Source organism: Podarcis tiliguerta (assembly GCF_965153285.1).
Source record: "Podarcis tiliguerta genome assembly, chromosome: 3".
Lineage (NCBI taxonomy): Eukaryota > Metazoa > Chordata > Lepidosauria > Squamata > Lacertidae > Podarcis > Podarcis tiliguerta.
The window spans coordinates 12,865,210-12,876,459 of NC_139536.1; the positions used below are offsets into that span (position 1 = coordinate 12,865,210).

Sequence of the window (11,250 nt, forward strand, 5' to 3'; positions counted from 1 at the left end):
TGACCCCATGGACCAAAGCACGCCAGGCACTTCTGTCTTCCACTGCCTCCTGCAGTTTGGTCAAACTCATGCTGGTAGCTTCGAGAACATTATCCAACCATCTCGTCCTCTGTCATCCCCTTCTCCTTGTGCCCTCCATCTTTCCCAACATCAGGGTCTTTTCCAGGGAGTCTTCTCTTCTCATGAGGTGGCCAAAGTATTGGAGCCTCAGCTTCAGGATCTGTCCTTCCAGTGAGCACTCAGGGCTGATTTCCTTCAGAATGGATAGGTTTGGTCTTCTTGCAGTCCATGGGACTCTCAAAAGTCTCCTCCAGCACCATAATTCAAAAGCATCAATTCTTTGGCGATCAGCCTTCTTTATGGTCCAGCTCTCACTTCCATACATCACTACTGGGAAAACCATAGCTTTAACTATACGGACCTTTGTTGGCAAGGTGATGTTCTGCAAGCTCACCCTCCCCCCAAACAGCATTCTCCTCCTTTTCATTTATTTCCCAAGTAGGGAAACAATAGGAGCATCACTGCTTCCCACAACCTGGTGTGTTATTAAACTACTACTCCCATCATTACATGCCCATTGATCATGTTGGCTGGGTGTTCTGCCAAAGGTTATGGAAGCCTAAAGCAATAGTTCTTAGAATTCAGCTAGACTATGGAAACCAGGTTTTATTTAAAGGATGAGGGAAAGAAAGAAGAAATGGACAACGTCTTATCATCCCATATGTTGCCAGAGAATCATCTTCCCTTCCTGGGCAGGCAAAGGGTCAAACGTCTGACAGGTGAGAGGTACAGCACAGGTGTCAACAGCAAGATCTGCACTGAGATTCCTGCTTGTCGTAGGTGGGCTTGATCTTTGATCTGGGAGTGCTGGCGACACTTGACCACTTGGGCTTAGGGTCACCTTCCCATGACCTTGTCTATGTCTGGCAAGGTCAGGGGAGCAGTCATAACAAGTGGTGGATTGCAAAGGGTGTGGTGGCTAAGATCTTCCCGTGCTGAGCCAGTGTCTTGTGGCTAACATGGGGACCCAGTTGTCCTTATCTCTAAAGGGCACATGACTCCTCATACCAACTGCACTGGCTCCCAGTGGAATACAGGGTCAGGTTTAAGGTGCTGGTTTTGACTTTTAAAGCCCTATGCGGCCTAGGACCCTCGTACCTATGGGACCGCCTCTCCTGGTGGACCTTAAGGTCTGCAAACGACAACATTTTGGAGGTCCCAAGTCACAAGGTGGTTAGATCGGTCTCAACTAGGGCCAGGGCCTTTTCAGTACTGGCCCCAAATTGGTGGAATGCCCTGACACAAGAGACCAGGGCCCTGAGCGATTTGACATCTTTCCGCAGAGCTGTTCTGCCTGGCCTTTGTTTTGGACTCAGTCTGACCCTTATGTTTTCCCTCCCCTTATGGTTTTGATCTATGGGCTACTATTAAAATGAGGGTACATTTTAAATTGTACTTTAACCTGTATTTTAATAATGTTTTAACCTGTATTTTAATTGTTTTTATTGCAATTTTACTGGTGTTAGCCACCCTAAGCCCGGCTCTGGCCAGGGAGGGCGGGGTATAAATTATTATTATTATTATTATTATTATTATTATTATTATTATTATTATTATTATTACATCTCATTTCTCCATTCACCTGGCCTTTCTATAAGGAGTGCTGATTCTAGCAAGCTGTCATGAACTCATACGAAGCTCTACTCTCCAAGCTGACTGACTGCACCTCTCTAGGATTTCAGACAGATTTCAAATGTCACTGAGATGGTCTTACCATACAAGCGAATGGACTAAAAAACCAGCTGGGGGGGGGGAGTGCATGATTTATTATCTTGGATATTTAAGATCAGATGCTAATTTCCAAAGATGATTACTATACACTACATATTAAAATGCTGGGTTTTTTTAAGTTGCACTTCAGCAGTTTAGGCAACTGACAGCAATCAAACAGCACATTAATTTGTACTGTTGGCTCTAGGGTGAGACGATGCCATTTGTTTGGGGCTTTTGGGCGCAACACAACAGTCATTATTACTCTATGAGCTAAGCTACTCAACACTTCTACACAGGGAGAAGAAGCGGCTTCCTTATCCTATCAAAGCAGCAGGGGATTCTAGGTACATTAGGCAGAATGCAATTACCCAACTTGGACTGAGGCCAGGGCACAGGAGATAATATCTTCCTTCTTTGGGAGAACCACGCGGGACCCATAATGATGATGTTTTATCAAGATCATGGATTTGTGCTTTTTGTGCATGCAAAAGTCAGGACTTCACAGCTAAGGAAGTTTTCTCTCTCCAGATAAGAGGATCACTGTGCATAAGAAAAGGCACGTATTTCTTTTAATAAAGGAGAAATTAATTTGTTTGCATTGTGTTTCTGGTTGCATCGATGCCACCTATATGCTACAAAACCAGGCTTGCAAATGAGGCAGATGTTCAAGACACCCCGTGCTCTTCAGAGATGAATAAATTGTTTCCCTAGCAACAGAAACTTATGCAAACTCTGGAAATATCTTTCCTCTGCTTTAGGTTCCCGTTTTTCATTTAATGCTTCATGTGCTTATTAGCCTCTTAGGTGGAACAGCCACAGAGCAAGTTTCGAAAAGAACGGAATAAACAAAGCAGGTGTGTTTCTGGAACTTCAGTCTATCAACATCAATTATGTATTGAAAAAATTAACTCACTAGAATGTATCTTTTTCCTTTCAAGAATCCTTCACAGTTCTGTCAAAACAGCGAAGCTGATGATTTAGCAAAGTGGCTTTGTATGTTTATAAGCAAATGCATTTCATAGAATCATTGAATTGCAGAGGGCCATCTTCCTGTTGTTTGGTTGGAATCTCCTTTCTTATAACTTGAAGACATTGCTTTGGATCCTACCCTCTGGAGAAAAAGAAAACAAGCTTGCTCCATCCTCCATGTGACAGCCCTTAAGATATTTGAAGATGGCTATCATAACTCCTCTCAGTTTCCTCTTTACCAGACTAAACATACCCAACTCCTTCAACCATTCCTCATAAGGCTTGGTTTCCAGACCCTTAATCATCTTGGTTGCACTCCTCTTCACACATTCCAGTTTATCAATATCCTTGATAAATTGTGTTGCCCAGAACTGGACACAGCATTCCAGGTGTAGTCTGGCCAAGGCAGAATAGAGAGGTGCTATGACTTCCCTTGAACGGGACAGCAGACTTGCTAAGACCCCTAGATCCTTTTCACATGTACCTCTGGCAATCTGGTTGTTTCCCATCTTATATTTGTGCAGCTATTTCTTCCTGTCAAAGTGTAGAACCTTACATTTGTCCCCACTGAAATCTGTTTTGTTAGTTTTGGCCAATTCTCCAATCTGTTAAGGTAATCTTGAATCCTGATTCTGTCTTCAGCCACGTTAGCTAACCCTTCTAATTTGGTGTTATCTGCAAATTTGATATCCCCTCAATACTTTTATCCAAGTCATTTATAAAGACATTAACAACAACAGAACCCTGTGACACCCTACTTGTCACTTCCCCCCAGGATGATGAGTAATCATTAGTAAGCACTTTTGGGCCTTGCTCAGTCCACCAGCTACAAACCCAGATCAAGATACACTACATTCAAAGCATTCCTATGATCTACCAAGCTTGTAACTGTTAAAAAATGAGATCCATCTGGCATGACTTACTCATAAAGGGAGTGTGTGTGTGTGTGTATACCTGAGAAGAGAGGGTAGGAGAAGCATTGTAGACAATTAAGGAGCACTCCAGCTTAATGGTGAGGAGATTGTGTTGAGCTTACAGCACAATGGACATCTGTTGCATTCCAGCTTGAGAGAAACAAAGCCATGCAAGTGTCATGATCCCTGATAAGATATGACATTTTTCAAGGTCCATTTCCAGCTGTGGAAAGTGCTTACATGTCTTCTCATGTCATGTCCATGACCAGCTCCAATGCAAGGCTCTCCCCTCCCTTTTTTTTCTTTTTGCAGGAGAGACTGGCAGGAAGACCGGGGTAGCTGCAGACAGAGAGGAGCAAATCCTGTTCTGAGTTGAGTCCAAACAAATCTCACATCTTCCCTGCCTATGATTGCCCCTTCAGACTTGCTCAACGCCCTCCATGGTGCAATCACATCATTCTGAATGGCCATGCATCCCCTTCTGCTTTGTCTCTGCAAACCCCGAGCTATTGTACAGAAGACAGTGGAACTGATATATTGGTTTTACTGTGTGGGGATCCCAATTAATTTTTTTTAAAGCCCCAGTAAAGCAGGGGGTGTCTGGGAGAGTAAGAGCAAAGGTCTATTAATTGTACTAGCTACATTGCCATTTTGGGACACGGGTGGCGCTGTGGGTTAAAGCCTCAGTGCCTAGGGCTTGCCGATCGAAAGGTCGGCAGTTCGAATCCCCGTGGCAGGGTGCGCTCCCGTTGCTCGGTCCCAGCACCTGCTAACCTAGCAGTTCGAAAGCACCCCTGGGTGCAAGTAGATAAATAGGGACCGCTTACTAGCGGGAAGGTAAACGGCGTTTCCGTGTGCGGCTCTGGCTCGCCAGATGCAGCTTGTCACACTGGCCACGTGACCCGGAAGTGTCTTCGGACAGCGCTGGCCCTTGGCCTCTTTGAGTGAGATGGGCGCACAACCCTAGAGTCTGTCAAGACTGGCCCGTACGGGCAGGGGTACCTTTACCTTTTTACATTGCCATTTGGCACCCTTTTCTTTGTGATGTGGAAGGCATTCGGGGATGACTTGGACAGGAGGCAGGAGAAAAGCTTTGAGCAAGGTGCACCTTGAAGTTGATAATGCAGGAATCCATGGCCAAAACTTCCCATCTTTCTTCAGGCAAAGCTCCTATTGAGTAAGTGCGCAGTAATTGAATGAAAGCTGAATTCCTGCTGTACTGAACAGAGCTGATAGAGGACTTCCAGATTACACAGCTCAATTTTCGGCGTCTTTTTGCAAAGGCCCGCTGTGAAGCAATTAGTGGGGACCCTTCGGTGCCGTGGTGCAAAGGAGGAGCAATGTGCATCTGGTCTCCCTCTAATCTGATCATGCTCTTTTCGGGGGGGGGGGGGGATAAAGCAATGCTGCTTTGTCACATTCCTTTCTATTTTGATATACAGTGGTACCTCGGGTTACAGACGCTTCAGGTTACAGACTCTGCTAACCCAGAAATAGTACCTTGGGTTAAGAACTTTGCTTCAGGATGAGAACAGAAATTATGCTCCGGCGGTGCGGCAGCAGCGGGAGGCCCCATTAGCTAAAGTGGTGCTTCAGGTTAAGGACAGTTTCAGGTTAAGAACGGACCTCCAGAACGAATTAAGTTCTTAACCCAAGGTACCACTGTATATGCTCAAAGTCGCTCAGGGGGTAGATTTGCTGTTATCATGTCAAGCATTCAACAAACCCAATATGCGCTTGAGGCATGGTTTTCATGTGCTGGCCCTACACTCCCTACTTCACTCTGATCTTTATGCATTTAGTGCAGGTGAGGGGAACTTCATACAGCCAGTGAGCAGGATCCCAATCACCCACATGGGTCAGGTTCTACAAATGGGTGAAGATTGTCACTTGTCAATCACTTGACATCACAGGACCTGCTTTTGCCTCTTTGGACCTGGGTGGAAAAGGCTGAAACGTTCAGCTAAATGGCCTTTGATGTCTTCTTGCCATTGGAAGTTCTTCATTTCAGGGTTCCTATTGTGTGGGTGGTGCTGTGGGTTAAACCACAGAGCCTAGGACTTGCTGATCAGAAGGTCGGTGGTTTGAATCCCCGCGAAGGGGTGAGCTCCCATTGCTTGGTCCCTGCTCCTGCCAACCAAGCAGTTCGAAAGCACGTCAAAGTGCAAGTAGATAAATAGGTACCACTCCGGCGGGAAGGTTCTCCAGAAGCGGCTTAGTCATGCTGGCCACATGACCCGGAAGCCAATAAAGCGAGATGAGCGCTGCAACCCCAGAGTTGGCCATGACTGGACCTAATGGTCGGGGATCCCTTTACCGTTACTATTGTACAGAGGCTTCTGAAGTTGTTCAGCTCAGGTGATGCAAGGGACATTGTGGGTGAAGCCCGCACATGCACCCCTTGGCTCTTAACACATGATCAGGCTGACCACCTGAAAAGAGCTCATAGCTCCAAGTGCAATGCTGTACTTTCTGCCAATGCCCTCCTATTCCAGAGGAGTAAATGGCAAATGTTGTGAAGTGTCTCTCCGCAATCTGCCTCCTCTAATTTGCTGGCGGGTGAGTTTTCACCCCTAGATCTACCAGTTAATTCTGATCTACCTTCTGACTACCACTGATGTATTAAAAAGCCGACCAAAGCAAAGGCCAGGCAAGTGGGTGGGTGCCGGTGGTAATGGGGATTGACTTGCATATCAGTCTTTGACCAGTGCTAACGCTGCCTTTGAGAAGCTTGTCACCGGCAATGTAACACGAGCATGTGAGACTAAATTCAGATTGCCCCCAATGCACAGCTTGTTCCGCCCCAAAAGGTGGATGATAACAAGAATGCTGCCTGCCTGATTAAACTGAGCAAACATGACATGGGAGTCATAACAGAGCCGTATCTATGCACCATCAAGCTGTCACTTTGATAAAACGACTTCTTCCCCAACACCTCCATGTGCCTGAGCACCATTATGATTAGCCGCACTAAATCTCTATCATGGTGCTTGTGCTGGTCTAAGTGGAGCATTTTCATATTTCCACAACTACGGCCCTTGCTTTTAACTTGGCCGTTGGGGTGATGAACCATTCAAATCTCAGAGAGCTCTAAAACCCATGGGGGTTTCTTATGTATCTGTCTGAAACCATACGTTTTTGTTATTGTAGCATGGCAAAAAATAAAAATATTTTGATGCAACATAAGGCTCAGCCAGATGAAACTAAGCCCTTTAGATGCAGCGGTTCTCAACCTGTGGGTCCCCAGATGTTGTTGGACTACAACTCCCATCATCCCTGAGCTCTGGCCTTGCTTGCTGGGATGATGGGATTTGTAGTTCAACAACATCTGGGGACCCACAGGTTGAGAAAGGCTGCTTTGGAGCAAGGTCACAGTCTAGAACAAGCCACCTCCTGACCCATTATGAACTGGTACAGCAGCAAAGTCAGAGAGACAGACATTGTTCAAATGATCTTCTCTTATAAAGGAGCGAACAGCTACTTGGGTCTCATCAGAAGCCTTTGCGCCAAGGGTCTTTTCATAAGGGATATTCCAAACCTCTTGATTGGTTGATTGGCTGTTTCCATGCACAGAAAATAAGGTGTTTCAGCCTTTTCCAAGACAATGCATATACACATTCTGTGATCACAGATTGGGGGTCGGGTGGGGTTGTAGTCTAACAACACCTGGAGGTTGGGGAAGGCGAACCAGACCCATCAAATTGGGTAGCTTTTGTATATATAATAATTTGTGCCCATGCATCGATGCACATGTGTAAGACAGAGCTTATCACAACTTATCTAAAACAAAGTAAGCATTACATTCTGTACCCGGTGTTGCCCAGGAATTCTTAGGACCCCCTAAACGCTGAGATAATGTGATTCATTCCTAGGGCTGTGCAGACTTCAGGTATCACCTGCAGACTGCAGGTATCATTCTTTGCTCACCACTTTGCTGGGAACAGGCTGTCACAGTCGAGGGGCCATTTGAAAGCCCAGGTGGTGCAACGGACGTGACTCTTAGGTTTGTACAGCAATCTACATCCGACTCCATGCAAGACAGCAGAAGTTTCTGTGCTCTTTCTTCCTCTCCAATGATTCCGACTCAACATCAGGAAGAACCTTCTGGCACTAAGAGCTGTTTGACGTTGGAAAGGTCACGCTCAGGAGGTTGTGGACTCTCCTTCCCTGGAAGATTTTAAGCAGAGGTTGGATGGCCATCTGTCATGGATGCTTTAGCTGAGATTCCTGCATTGCAGGCGGTTGGACTAGATGTCCCCCGGAGTCATTATTATGGGTCTATTATTTCATTCATAGTCAGTCTTCACTTCCTAGGGTTGAAGACCTTCACAAACTCTGCACAGAATGGAAAGGATTTGGTTTAAAATACACGCCATTTTGTAATTGATTAATGTTTTTTAAAATACAAATCACTGTTTTCATTAACTTCTTGTTATTAAAACCAATCGGCTGCATATTCCATTTTTATTTCTTGTTTTGGCAGAAATGAGTTATGGAACCTTATTTTTTCCCCCTGTGCAGCCGCTGAGGGGGGGAAAAAAGCAGTTTTCCAAAAGCTGCAGTGATTAATTGTCATTCAATTATTTCCTGACTATGTTCAAATTAGAAAATAGGCTGGCTTAGATCAATGAGTATAAAATTCATCCAGCTATGTCTTCAAGCCAGGAACATTCCTGATGATGATAAAGAGGAGAAGATCAATGACATCAACTGGTCCATCTTCCTGCAATAGGCAGCCTGTAGGCCAGAAGTGACCCGTGAAGCAATTTAATCTGTTCCTCCCTGCAGCCCTATTACATTTAAATCTCTTTTAAGGAAAAGGATATCTTGCTGATATGCAGCACCAACTACTACAGAGTCTGGCGATATTTAAAAGGAGATTGGCTATACAGCAGCATTCTCTTTGGGCCCATAAGCCACCGCTGATGAAGAGCGGAGGGGAACAGTTCCCTAATTCAGACATACTGTTGGTTTTGCTCCCCTTCAATTCTGGTAGGAAATATGGATTTAAAATTTGCTGATTTGTTTTGAACTAGTGAGAAATGAGATCTCCTGTTGTGATTCATTCTATTCTCTTGTTATGGTGATTTGAAATAATATTCTGATGTCAAGTTCGAGTCTGCCTTTAGTATTTTTGGTCCTAGACTTCGGTATTAATTGGCAAGGAGGTCTCCATGGTGCCAGCGCACTAGCAGAAGCTCTGGATTGGCTCCACTGGTAGCTTTACACAGCACTGACATCCCTGCTGGCTTGCCCCTCCCTTAAGCTACAACAACCCACCTTCCAAGAAGACAGTGTAGTGGCTCCATCCCACCTGGTGATTCACTTCGGATGCATCTGCTATGGACGGTGATGCTTTTCAAGTCTGTAGCCCAATGACACCATTGGAGATGTGATGTTCCACTTACACAGACTGAGTCATTTTGGAAGTGTATGAATTCCAAATACCTGGGGCGGGGTGCATCCTCCATATCAATCTGTTTAAAATGGAACCATTCAGAACCAGATGTTCAAGTCTATTATTTCAGTAGCCATCATGTGCTGAGGACCTTTTCAGAAGACCTAATTCTTAGATGACCAGGCCTTCATCTGTCCATTGAAGGTCTGAGGTTTAAGGAGAAGGAACTGGGTGAGCATATGAGCAGGGCTCCTATTAGTGATAATGATCGCTGTGATCAGTATCGGGTGGCAAATTTCCTGGGTAGGCTGGCATGAATATTCTAATTCCAGTTAATTGCTATCAATCATAATTGGGAAAGAAAATGGCTGTCTGAATCCCGTATTGAAAAATGATGTCAGGTGATGACTATGGAATGCATGGGAGGTAAACGAGATGAGCCATTTCAGGTGATGATAATTGAACAGAAACGAGCAACTGAAGATGAGTGACAGAGGATGATGTATGCTGAGTAGGCAGAAGAAGATAAATAATGTGCAGTGAACTTTGCTAATCAGCTGGGAATCAGAAAAGAAAACTATTCTAGGGCATATTTGTAGGGAGTGTATCTGCACTATGAATAACTCTGCCCGGGAAATACAATGATAGACAGATACAAATTCCACAAAGGAAATGAATGTGCTATTCTACTCTTGGTGACTATAGTCACTCTAAGGGACGAGGAAGGAGATTGTAGGAATCATTGGAGGCTTATGCAATGTGTGAACACTAGTGATTGGCTGAGCCTCCTAGACCAATCCGTGCACTTTGGCTTATTTTACAGAATTAATGGAAATAGGCCTGTATGTATGGGTTTGTGCGGGGCAGCAAAATTAGCGGTGTGCACCAAGCACAAGATTCAGATTGAACATGGGTTCAGCACTTTGAAACAGAGTCTGCCTCAATCCAGAGTGCTCTGTAAGATGCCCAAACTGGCAGGGTGTCCATCTGAGTCCCTCTTCCCCTCAGTCTCTTGGCTGTTACAGACTCCTCCAATTCACTGATCCCTTATTCCAAGTCATTCTCCAACCCTGCTTCTTCTAGAGCCCACTCCAGCCACCACTCCTCAGTGTCCAGCCGGTCCCTGGCAGTAAGTAGGGGAGGTTGGCGACTCTAGGTAATGGAACATGTTGGAACACAGATATTCTTATGTACTGAAGTTCTCACCCTGGGCCAGCAGGGGGATACTGTAGATAGTTTTCACTCAGGTCCGCATATGCAAATAAGGGATTGAAAGTGATGTTCAGTGATTGGATAATTACAGAAAGTGGTTACAGTTGCATTGTGGTGAAGCTCTATATAAGCAGGCTGGCTGAACCCTTCGATTCAGTTCTGTTCTGGCCTGTGAATGAACAAGAACTGTTTGAAGAATCGCTGTGTCGTCTGATATGTTCACCCACAACTTAACAGCTATAATCCTTATTATTCTTATTTATTTATTTCCTGCCCTTCACCTTAAGGTTCCAAGGTGGATTACAGCATTAAGCTGCAATATATTCTTCTTCTTCATCATCATCATCATTCAATTTATACACTGCCCTATACCTGAAGAAGTATCTCTACTCCCATCGTTCAGCCCAGACACTGAGGTCCAGCTTGAGGGCCTTCTGGTGGTTCCCTCACTGAGACAAGTGAGGTTACAGGGAACCAGGCAGAGGGCCTTCTTGGTAGTGGTGTCCGCCCTGTGGAACGCCCTCCCACCAGATGTCAAGGAAATAAATAACTATCTGACTTTTAGAAGATATCTGAAGGCAGCCCTGTTTAGGGAAGTTTTTAATGTTTGATATTTTATTGCGTTTTTAATATCCTGTTGGAAGCCACCCAGAGTGGCTGGGGAGGCCTGGCCAGATGGGCGGGGTATAAGTAATAAATAATAATAATAATAATAAATATAACAAGTGGTTTAAAATAAGGCGGGTCCTAAAAACATACACATCAATTGTCAAAAACCAGGGTAAAGAGGTATGTCTTCAGCCTTCTCCGAAAGCTATATAATGAAGGTTCCAGACACATATCTTTGCAGAGGCCATTCCACAGCTTAGGGGCTGCCACAATGAATGCCCTCTTCCAGGTTGCCATGCCCCAAACCTCTGAGGGTGGAGCAACTACCAAGAGGGCCTTCTGCCAATCTCAGTACCCAAGAGGGCGTGTTGTAAA

General features: G+C 45.0%; 1 long non-coding RNA gene across 1 annotated transcript; it reads left to right on the forward strand.

The window, feature by feature from the left end:
- Positions 1-660: 660 nt before the first annotated feature.
- LOC310673993 lies at positions 661-4,262 on the forward strand. The gene is made up of 3 exons (XR_014509289.1): positions 661-779; positions 2,570-2,627; positions 3,969-4,262. It is a non-coding gene; the product is annotated as an uncharacterized lncRNA (long non-coding RNA).
- Positions 4,263-11,250: the final 6,988 nt, after the last annotated feature.